Source organism: Mus musculus, chromosome 2, assembly GCF_000001635.26.
Source record: "Mus musculus strain C57BL/6J chromosome 2, GRCm38.p6 C57BL/6J".
NCBI lineage: Eukaryota > Metazoa > Chordata > Mammalia > Rodentia > Muridae > Mus > Mus musculus.
Genome location: NC_000068.7, coordinates 156822090 through 156830705, shown reverse-complemented (window position 1 = coordinate 156830705; position 8616 = coordinate 156822090).

The window sequence follows — 8616 nt, the reverse complement described above, 5'->3', positions numbered from 1 at the left end:
GATGGTCTTTCGTGTTTCCTTGGGTGCGCACCATCCCGAGACTTGATGGGGGGTCTCCCCACGGGGGTCTTTCAGTACACGGATAGTAGCAGCTTCATGGTTGAAAGTAAGCGAAAAGTGGGGGCAGCAGTGGTCGACGGGAAACAAACCATCTGGGCCAGCAGCTTGCCTGAAGGGACGTCAGCCCAAAAAAGCAGAGCTGATCGCACTCACCCAATCCTTGTGACTGGCAGAAGGAAAGTATCAATATCTACACGGACAGCAGGTACGATTTCGTCACCACTCACGTAAATGGGGCAATTTATAAACAGAGGGGGCTACTCCCATCTGCTGGAAAAGATATTAAAAATAGAGAAGAAATCTTGAGCTTACTAGAAGCCATACATTTGCCCCCCCCAAAAAAAAAAAGAAAAAAAAAAACCTGGCCATTATACACTGCCCTGGTCACCAGAAAGGCCAAGATGCCATAACAAAGGGAAATCAGATGGCTGACCTAGCCGCCAAACAGGCAGCCCAGGGAGCTATGATTCTCAAGACTAGAGAGAAAAACAAGGAACCTAAGGACCATTATGAACTCCGAAACGCAGGCTTTAACTACACTCCAAAGGATCAGGAACTGATAAACAAACTACCTGAGATATCAGGGTATTCTCCTCATGGAGTAGCAAGGACCCAAGATGGTTGCTCAGTCTTGCCCACCAAGGAAGGACAACAATATGTAGCTAATTTACACCGGCTCACGCACCTGGGAACTAAGAAGCTCAAGGAAATTGTTAAGAGCTCAAACTACTATGTTATAAAACTGTCCAATGTTGCCCAGGATATTGTTGATAAATGCAAGGCCTGTGCTCTCACCAGTGCCAGGCACCACAAGAGCGCCCCCAGAAAACGGCTAAGAGGTGACCGCTAATGTTGTGGCAAAGAGGATATTAGAGGAAATCTTCCCAAGATTCGGCATCCCTAAGGACCAGACAATGGCCCTGCCTTCGTTGCCCAGGTAAGTCAGGGACTGGCCACTCAACTGGGGATTGATTGGAAATTACATTGTGCTTATAGACCCCAAAGTTCAGGACAGGTAGAGAGGATGAATAGAACATTAAAAGAGACCTTGACTAAATTGGCCTTAGAGACCAGCAGGAAAGACTGGACAGCCCTTCTACCCTTCGCTTTGTTCCGAGTACGGAACATCCCAGGGAAATTTAAGCCCACACCCTTTGAGCTCCTTCACAGGGAACTGCCCCCCTTAAAAGAAGCAGGAGGAATACTTGACCCTGATGCCCCTTTTTCTCAACTTCTGCTAGCTTGTTTGAAGGCCCTAGAACTGGTCAGAAAGGATCTGAGAACAGCTGAAGGAAACATACAAGCCAGGGGCCACTGTGGTGCCTCATAAATTTCAAATAGGGGATCCCGTCCTGGTCCAGCGCCACTGATCCAGCAACCTTGAACCCAGATGGAAGGGACCCTACCTGGTGCTACTGACAAGCCCCACTGCCATCAAAGTTGACAGCATCCCAGCTTGGATCCATGCATCCCACATAAAATTGGCCCCTCCTGCAGCTCGAGATGACTCCTGGAAGCTGGACTGGACTGATGATCCTCTTAAGCTACACTTACGTCACTTGCGCCTCACTGAAAGCTAAAAACCCCCATCAGCCTATGACTCTTACCTGGCAGGACAATCACAAACTGGGGACACTGTTTGGTCTACCACCAAGGTTGCCCCCCTAGGAACTTGGTGGCCCCCTTTGTTTCCTGAAATTTGCTCCCTGATAGCAGGATTAGACTTTTGGGACATTACTGCACTAACTCATGAGGAAATACCCTCGGAAGAAGTGCATTTACAAAAGCGGTCCCTTCACCAAGGAGTAGTTAGGCCAACACATAGCCGATCGCCTGGGATGTAAAGATAGACCCACACAGGAAAAACTACGGCAGACCTCCTTTTATGTTTGTCCCAGAGATGGCAGATCTAGGTCGGAGATACATAGGTGTGGAGGACTAGAATATTTTTATTGCAAACAATGGGGATGTGAGACTTCCAGAGATACCAATTGGAATCCCACATCCTCATGAGACTTGATCACTGTCTCCAGGAGAAATAAAGGCTTAGATTCTCTCAATATCACCTTTACAGATCCAGGGAAGCAGTTTACTGATTGGCCTAAGGGACGTACCTGGGGGCTCAGATTTTACATGCAAGGATGGGACAATGGCTTCATTTTCCACATTAATCTCAGGATTGAGAGCCCTCCCACTATTCTTACTGGGCCAGGCAAAGTACAGGAGTCTCCTCCCCGATGAGTACTACCACCACCCCCTCCTCCCATGATTCCTGAGGCCCAACCCCAGGGGACGATCGTTCCCAGTGCAGAAACCTCCACCCTGCCTCCTACTACTGGTGAAAGACTCTTTGGTCTCATTCAAGGGGCTTTTAAGGCTCTCAATGTTACAAATCCTAAAGCTGCGACTTCATGTTGGCTCTGTTTGGCAGCTGGGCCCCCTTATTATGAAGGAGAGGCAGCAGATGGATCAATTACTATGACTTCAGATGCAAGCCTCTGCCCCTGGGGGCAATCTAAGAAAAGTCTCACCTTAGCCGAAATTTCAGGATCAGGGAAATGTACAGGGGTTGTACCTCCTTCTCATAGACACCTCTGCAACCATACCTGGACTATTCCTGCTTCTTCTAAAAACCAATATCTTTGGCCTGGCAACCATTATTGGTGGGCTTGCAGCTCCAGATTGACTCCCTGTGTTGCTACTGCTGTTTTTGATCAGTCAAAAGATTTTTGCGTGTTAACACAATTAGTCCCTAGGATATACTACCACCCTGACAACAAGGTCCTAGACGCTTACGATTTCAAAAATACCAGAAAGAAGAGAGAGCCTATCTCCCTCACCCTCACAATTGTCATGGGTTTGAGACTAACAGCTAGAATTGGTAAGGGGACCGCTACCTTGGTAACTGGAGCCCAACAACTGAAACAAGGTCTAGAAGGACTGCAGGCAGCAATGACAGTAGACATTAAGGCTTTAGAAAAGTCAGTTAGTCAGTTAGAAGAGTCTTTGACCTCAACTCTCTGAAGTAGTCTTACAGAAGAGGCTTAGATCTATTATTCCTCAAAGAAGGAGGACTATGTGCAGCCCTAAAGGAAGAATGCTGCTTCTATATTAACCATTCAGGAGCAATTAGAGACTCTATGGCCAAACTCAAAGAAAGGTTAGAAAAACGAAAACGAGAGTGAGAAGCTAATGAAGCATGGTTTGAAGGTTGGTTCACAAAATCCCATGGATGACTACTTTACTATCTGTCCTCATGGGCCCCATATTAGTTTTGCTTCTTTTATTTACTACAGGCCCCTGCCTAATTAACAAGATAATGGCTTTCGTCAGACAGTGGGTCAGTGCTGTACAGGTTCTTATGCTGCGCCAACAATATCAAAAAGTAGAACAGGCTGATACATGCTGTACTGAGTCAGAGGTTTTATTTTTCTAGTTCTAGGATTAGAACTATTTACTAGAAGGAGTGGGGAATGTAAGACCCCAACTCAATGTGTTTCTTAGATCCCTAGAAACGAAGCCCAGCATGGAATTCTTTGTTCTTTCACCTTCAGCCTGAGAGAAAGATGACCACTGGGTGACCCACCCAGGCTCCTGACCCATAGTGTAAGGGACCAAGAATGTTTGCCGAAGATAGCCTGTAACCTTTCTGTGAGAGATGAGCTATAATTCACCATCCCCATTTTTACGATGTTTACTCAGCTTCCCCATTTTCTGTGTTCTTATCCTCCCCTCACTTTACGGTTTATTCTTTAAAAACCCTCAACTGCAACTGCTGGGGGTCAATCTCCTCTGCCCCTGTGCGGGTTACGAGCTTGGCCTCAGCATGCTGATTCCTGAATAAACTTCATGCGATATTGCATCAAGAATGGTTTCTCTCGAGTTATTGAGGCATCGGCTCATCCAGGGACTTGAGTGAGGGTCTCCCCAAAACGGGGGGTCTTTCAATTATCTTGGAGTCTCAGCTTTGCCTTTGGTGATGACTATCATTCTGTAACCTCCAAGTTGTTTGTTAAAAAAGCTCCCAGTACTCGGGAGGCAGAGGCAGGTTGGTCTCTGTGAGCTCAGGGCCTGCCTAGACTACACAGTAAGACCCTGTCTCCAAAAATAAGATGACAGTTATGTTGCTGAGAGATGTCCGTGGGTATAAAGGCACTCGCTTCCAAGGCTGGAGACACTTGTGGTACAAGGAGAGGACTAACTCTTGCACTATCTGACTTCCACGCATGTGCGTACTCACACGTATACACACACATATATACACACACAAATGTAATTTTACAAAGGGGCCTGGGCATGATGAACTCAAGGTCACTTCACATCCTTGGCATTCTGCCATCTAAGGCTTACGCATTTTTTTAAAGACTTATTTATTTTATACATATGAGTACACTGTAGCTGTCTTCAGACTCACACATGGGACCCATTACAGATGGTTGCTGGGAATTGAACTCAGGACCTCTGGAAGAACAGTCAGTGCTTTTAATTGCTGAGCCATCTCTCCAGCCCCAGGCTTATGCATTTTTAAAAGGGTGTGTCTGTGTGAGGGTGTGTGTGTGTGTGTGTGTGTGTGTGTGTGTGTGTATACACATACATGTGACTAATGACCCACAATTTAGGCAACATTTGGGGTTTATTTAACCTGCATGCTTGGTAGGCGAGGAGTATTACTAACAGTTGTATCTGGAAAGACTTCTCAGAGTGAGCTCTGCCTTGGTCTGCTTCTGCTTTGTAGGATTTTCTCTCTCTGCAGGCAGCTTGCCTCAGAGGCATGTCTGTGCGCTTATTACTTCAGTCAACTAGGAATTGTTGCAGGGGTGTGGTCAGACTTGGGTGTAGAGCCGGGAGGCTCCTTCCTTGGTGCTGTCTGACTCCCGGGCACAGATTAAGTACTGCAGTGGAATAGTGTGCGTTTAATTCAGGAATAAACAGTTTTACTGCTCAGGGTGCAGCTCTGTGGTAGAGTGCTTACCTAGCATCTGGAAGGCTCTGGGCTCTATCCTCAGCATTGAAGAGGACTTAGGGACTGTGGAGGTGGCTCAAAGAGCAAAGGCGCCTGCTGCTGCAAAGCATAATGGTCAGTGTTTGGCTCTGATGTCCACAAGGTGTCCTCCATGCTCCCCCCAACCTTCCACAGTGGGGTGAATGCCTCCTCAATATGTAAACAAGTAAATGTTAAATGTATAATTGAGAGGATTTAGAGTGGGCTGGAGTGATGGCTCAGTGGTCAAGATGCTGCTCTTTCAGGGATCCCAGGTTCGACTCCTAGTGTCCATATATGGCAGTTCTAGGGGGGGTCTGATGCCCTCCTCTGGCCTCTGTGGGCACTGCATGCACATGGTACACAGACAAACATACAGATGTAAGATCCTAAGAAAATATAAAATGGCCGCTAGAGGGGCTGGAAAGATGGCTCAGCGGTTAAGAGCACCGACTGCTCTTCTAAAGGTCCCGAGTTCAAATCCCAGCAACCACATGGTGGCTCCCAACCATCCATAATGAGATCTGACGCCCTCTTCTGGTGTGTCTGAAGACAGCTACAGTGTACTTACATATAATAAATAAATAAGTAAATCTAAAAAAAAAAAAATGGCCGCTAGACAAGTCTTACCAGAAATAAGACCTTGAGGACTTTCAAAGAAGGGTTATGACACCCCCTTCCCAGAATGTCCAGAATCTGCCAGAAAAACAGGAAGGCCCTAAGCACAGAGCAGAGTATGTCAGGTGCAGACAATGCAGTTTCTCCTCTAGAGATGAGGTGGACCTCACCCCATCTCACACCATTGCAATCGGGGCAGAGGCGACCCCAGCACGCTGGATCAATAAACCTTTTGCTTGTTGCATTGATCTCCGTCTCTGTGTTTTTATGAGTAGGACATCCTGGACGTAGGGCTTTTCAAGTCTTACATTTGGTGCATTAGCCGGGAAACGTCCTGCTTGCAGGGCCGGTTATGGGTGGGTCACTGGAGCAGGTACCTTGGTTGTGTTTCTTTTTGTCTGCCATATGTGTCCATCTATTCGGTCTGTTCCCTCTGTTTTGAGTCAGCTGCAAGTCAGTTTGGTTTTGGTTTACAACTCAACCAAGGAGTTGTTTATTGGAAGTTGTCAGAAATGGCAGGTAGACATGCCATAATGCCATGGCTTCGAGAGTCCTGGAGGACGCTCCAGACTCTCTGTGGGAAGTCAGATCCGAGAGGGTTTCGACTTCATCTGATGTCAGTGGTGGAGAGACCACTACCAAGTTATTCAGTGTATCTTCTGTGGCACTCGTGGCAGGGGCATATTTGTATTTTACTTTTTGTTTTTGTGGCACTCGTGGCAGGGGCATATTTGTATTTTACTTTCTGTTTTTCTGTCTACTTGTGGACTGGGACTGTTGTTATTTTTTGGACAGAATAGGACATGGACCTTCCACCCCTCTGAGTTTCACTCTAGACCATTGGAGAGAGGTTAAGACTAGAGCTCACAATCTTTCAGTAGATGTGAAGAAAAATAAATGGATTACTCTTTGCTTGTCAGGGTGGCCCACCTTCCAGACTGGATGGCCGCCTGAGGGTTCTTTTTCACTGCCTCTAATTCTGGCCATCAAGAGGCGAATTTTTGGTGTTGGCTTGAAGAGCCACCCGGACCAGTTCCCTTATATCATCGTGTGGGAGGACTTGGTCACAGATCCCACTCTGTGGGTTTGCCCTTTTGTTTCCTTTTCAGGACTGTGATGGTTTGTATATTCTCAGACCAGGGAGTGGCATCACCTGGAGGTGCGGCCTGGTTGAAATAGGTGTGACCTGTTAGGAGTAGGTGTGTCAATGTGGGTGTGGGTTTAAGACCTTCACCCTAGTTGCCTGGAAGTCAGTCTTCCACTAGTAGCCTTTGGATGAAGACATAGAACTCTCAGCTCCTTCTGTACCATGCCTACCTGGATGCTGCCATGCTCCCACCTTGATGGTAATGGACTGAACCTCTGAACCTGTAAGCCAGCCCAATTAAATGTTGTTTTTTATAAAACTTGCCGTGGTTATGGTGTCTGTTCACAGCAGTAAAACCCTAACTAATACAGAAGTTGGTACCAGGTTGGTATTGCTGTGATAGGCCTGACCTTGCTTTTATTTGAAAGAATGTGGATTTTGGGACTTTGGATTTGGAAAGCTGTGGAATGCTTTAAATGGGGCTTAATGGGTCATCCTAGTAGGAATATGGAAGACTTAGTTGCTGGGAGTAATTTGAACTGTGTTGACCTGGCCCAAGAGATTTCAAAGGAGAATTTCAGAATGTGGCATAAAGACTGTTTTTGTGGTATTTTGGTGAAGAATGTGGCTACTTTTTGCCCTTCTCTGTTTTTTGTTCTTGTTTTTTTGTTTTTTGAGACAGGGTTTCTCTGTGTAGCCCTGGCTGTCCTAAAACTCACTCTGTAGACCAGACTGGCCTCAAACTCAGAAATCCGCCTGCCTCTGCCTCCCAAGTGCTGGGATTAAAGGCGTGCGCCACCACGCCTGGTGCCCTTGTCTGAAAAGTCTGCCAGAGGCTAAGGTGAAGAGACTCAGACTAATTGCACTGACAAAGGAAGTTTCAAAAAAGCTCAGCAGAGACTTTGTTCTCTGGTTAAGTCTTATGAAGAGAAGTTTGAACAAGCATAGCAAGCTTAGAAAGGAAATATATAAAATATATGGTTCGAGTATTAAAGGGGTACCAGGAAGTGAAATGGAGCAAAATCCTGTGTTCTAGGAAATAACAGGTTAAGGGAGTGGGACCTTGGGGCAAGACCCCACCCAGCTAAATTTAGAACCAGGCATGGTGGTACACACCTTTAATCTCAGGAGACAGGCATGCTGATCTCTGCATTCAAGGTCAATCTACAGAGCAAGATCCAGGATAGCCAAGCTTAGGCAGTGAAGGATTTGGAAAACAGAAAGCCAGTGACAATGTAATAGTACAAGCGGGTCATGTTCTAGTTCCTGCAAGCAGCAGAACTTGGCAGCTTCAGCCATGTGTCTCTGCCTCTAGAGTTAAGAATGGAAGGAACTACTGGGACAATTGATGCTGGTTAGCTGGAGCTAAGAAATTAGCAGTGATTATGAAGAGACCAGCATCACTGAGGTGAAATCTTCTGGGAAGTGTTTTTTGGGAGCACAAAGAAGCTGTGTTCCAGAGATAGCCATGGTTGCACCTCGTGCTGTAGCTGGACTTGGTAATGGGTAAGAATCACCCAGGTGGTAGTGGTTTTGAAGGCATGAAGGTGTCATGAAGAACAGCTGAGGCTTGGCACTGTGAGAGGTCATGGAAGGCCATTGGTGAAGGTGTAGCCTCAGCTGTAGTTGATGCCCCAGGACTGAAGGGGTCATGCAAAAGATTTGAGGCTTGGCACCATGAAGAGAGCCTATGAGAAGCTATTGGTGAAGCCTAGTAGGCATGGAACACCACAGTGTATTGGAGATGTCAGTACCATGGGATGATCACCAAGAACAGCAGCCATAGTGGAGTAAATCAACCTGAGCTTAGAGTGCTACAGAGGGCAGAGCTGGAGAAGTGATACCAGCCCTTAGGAGGAGTCCAAAAGAT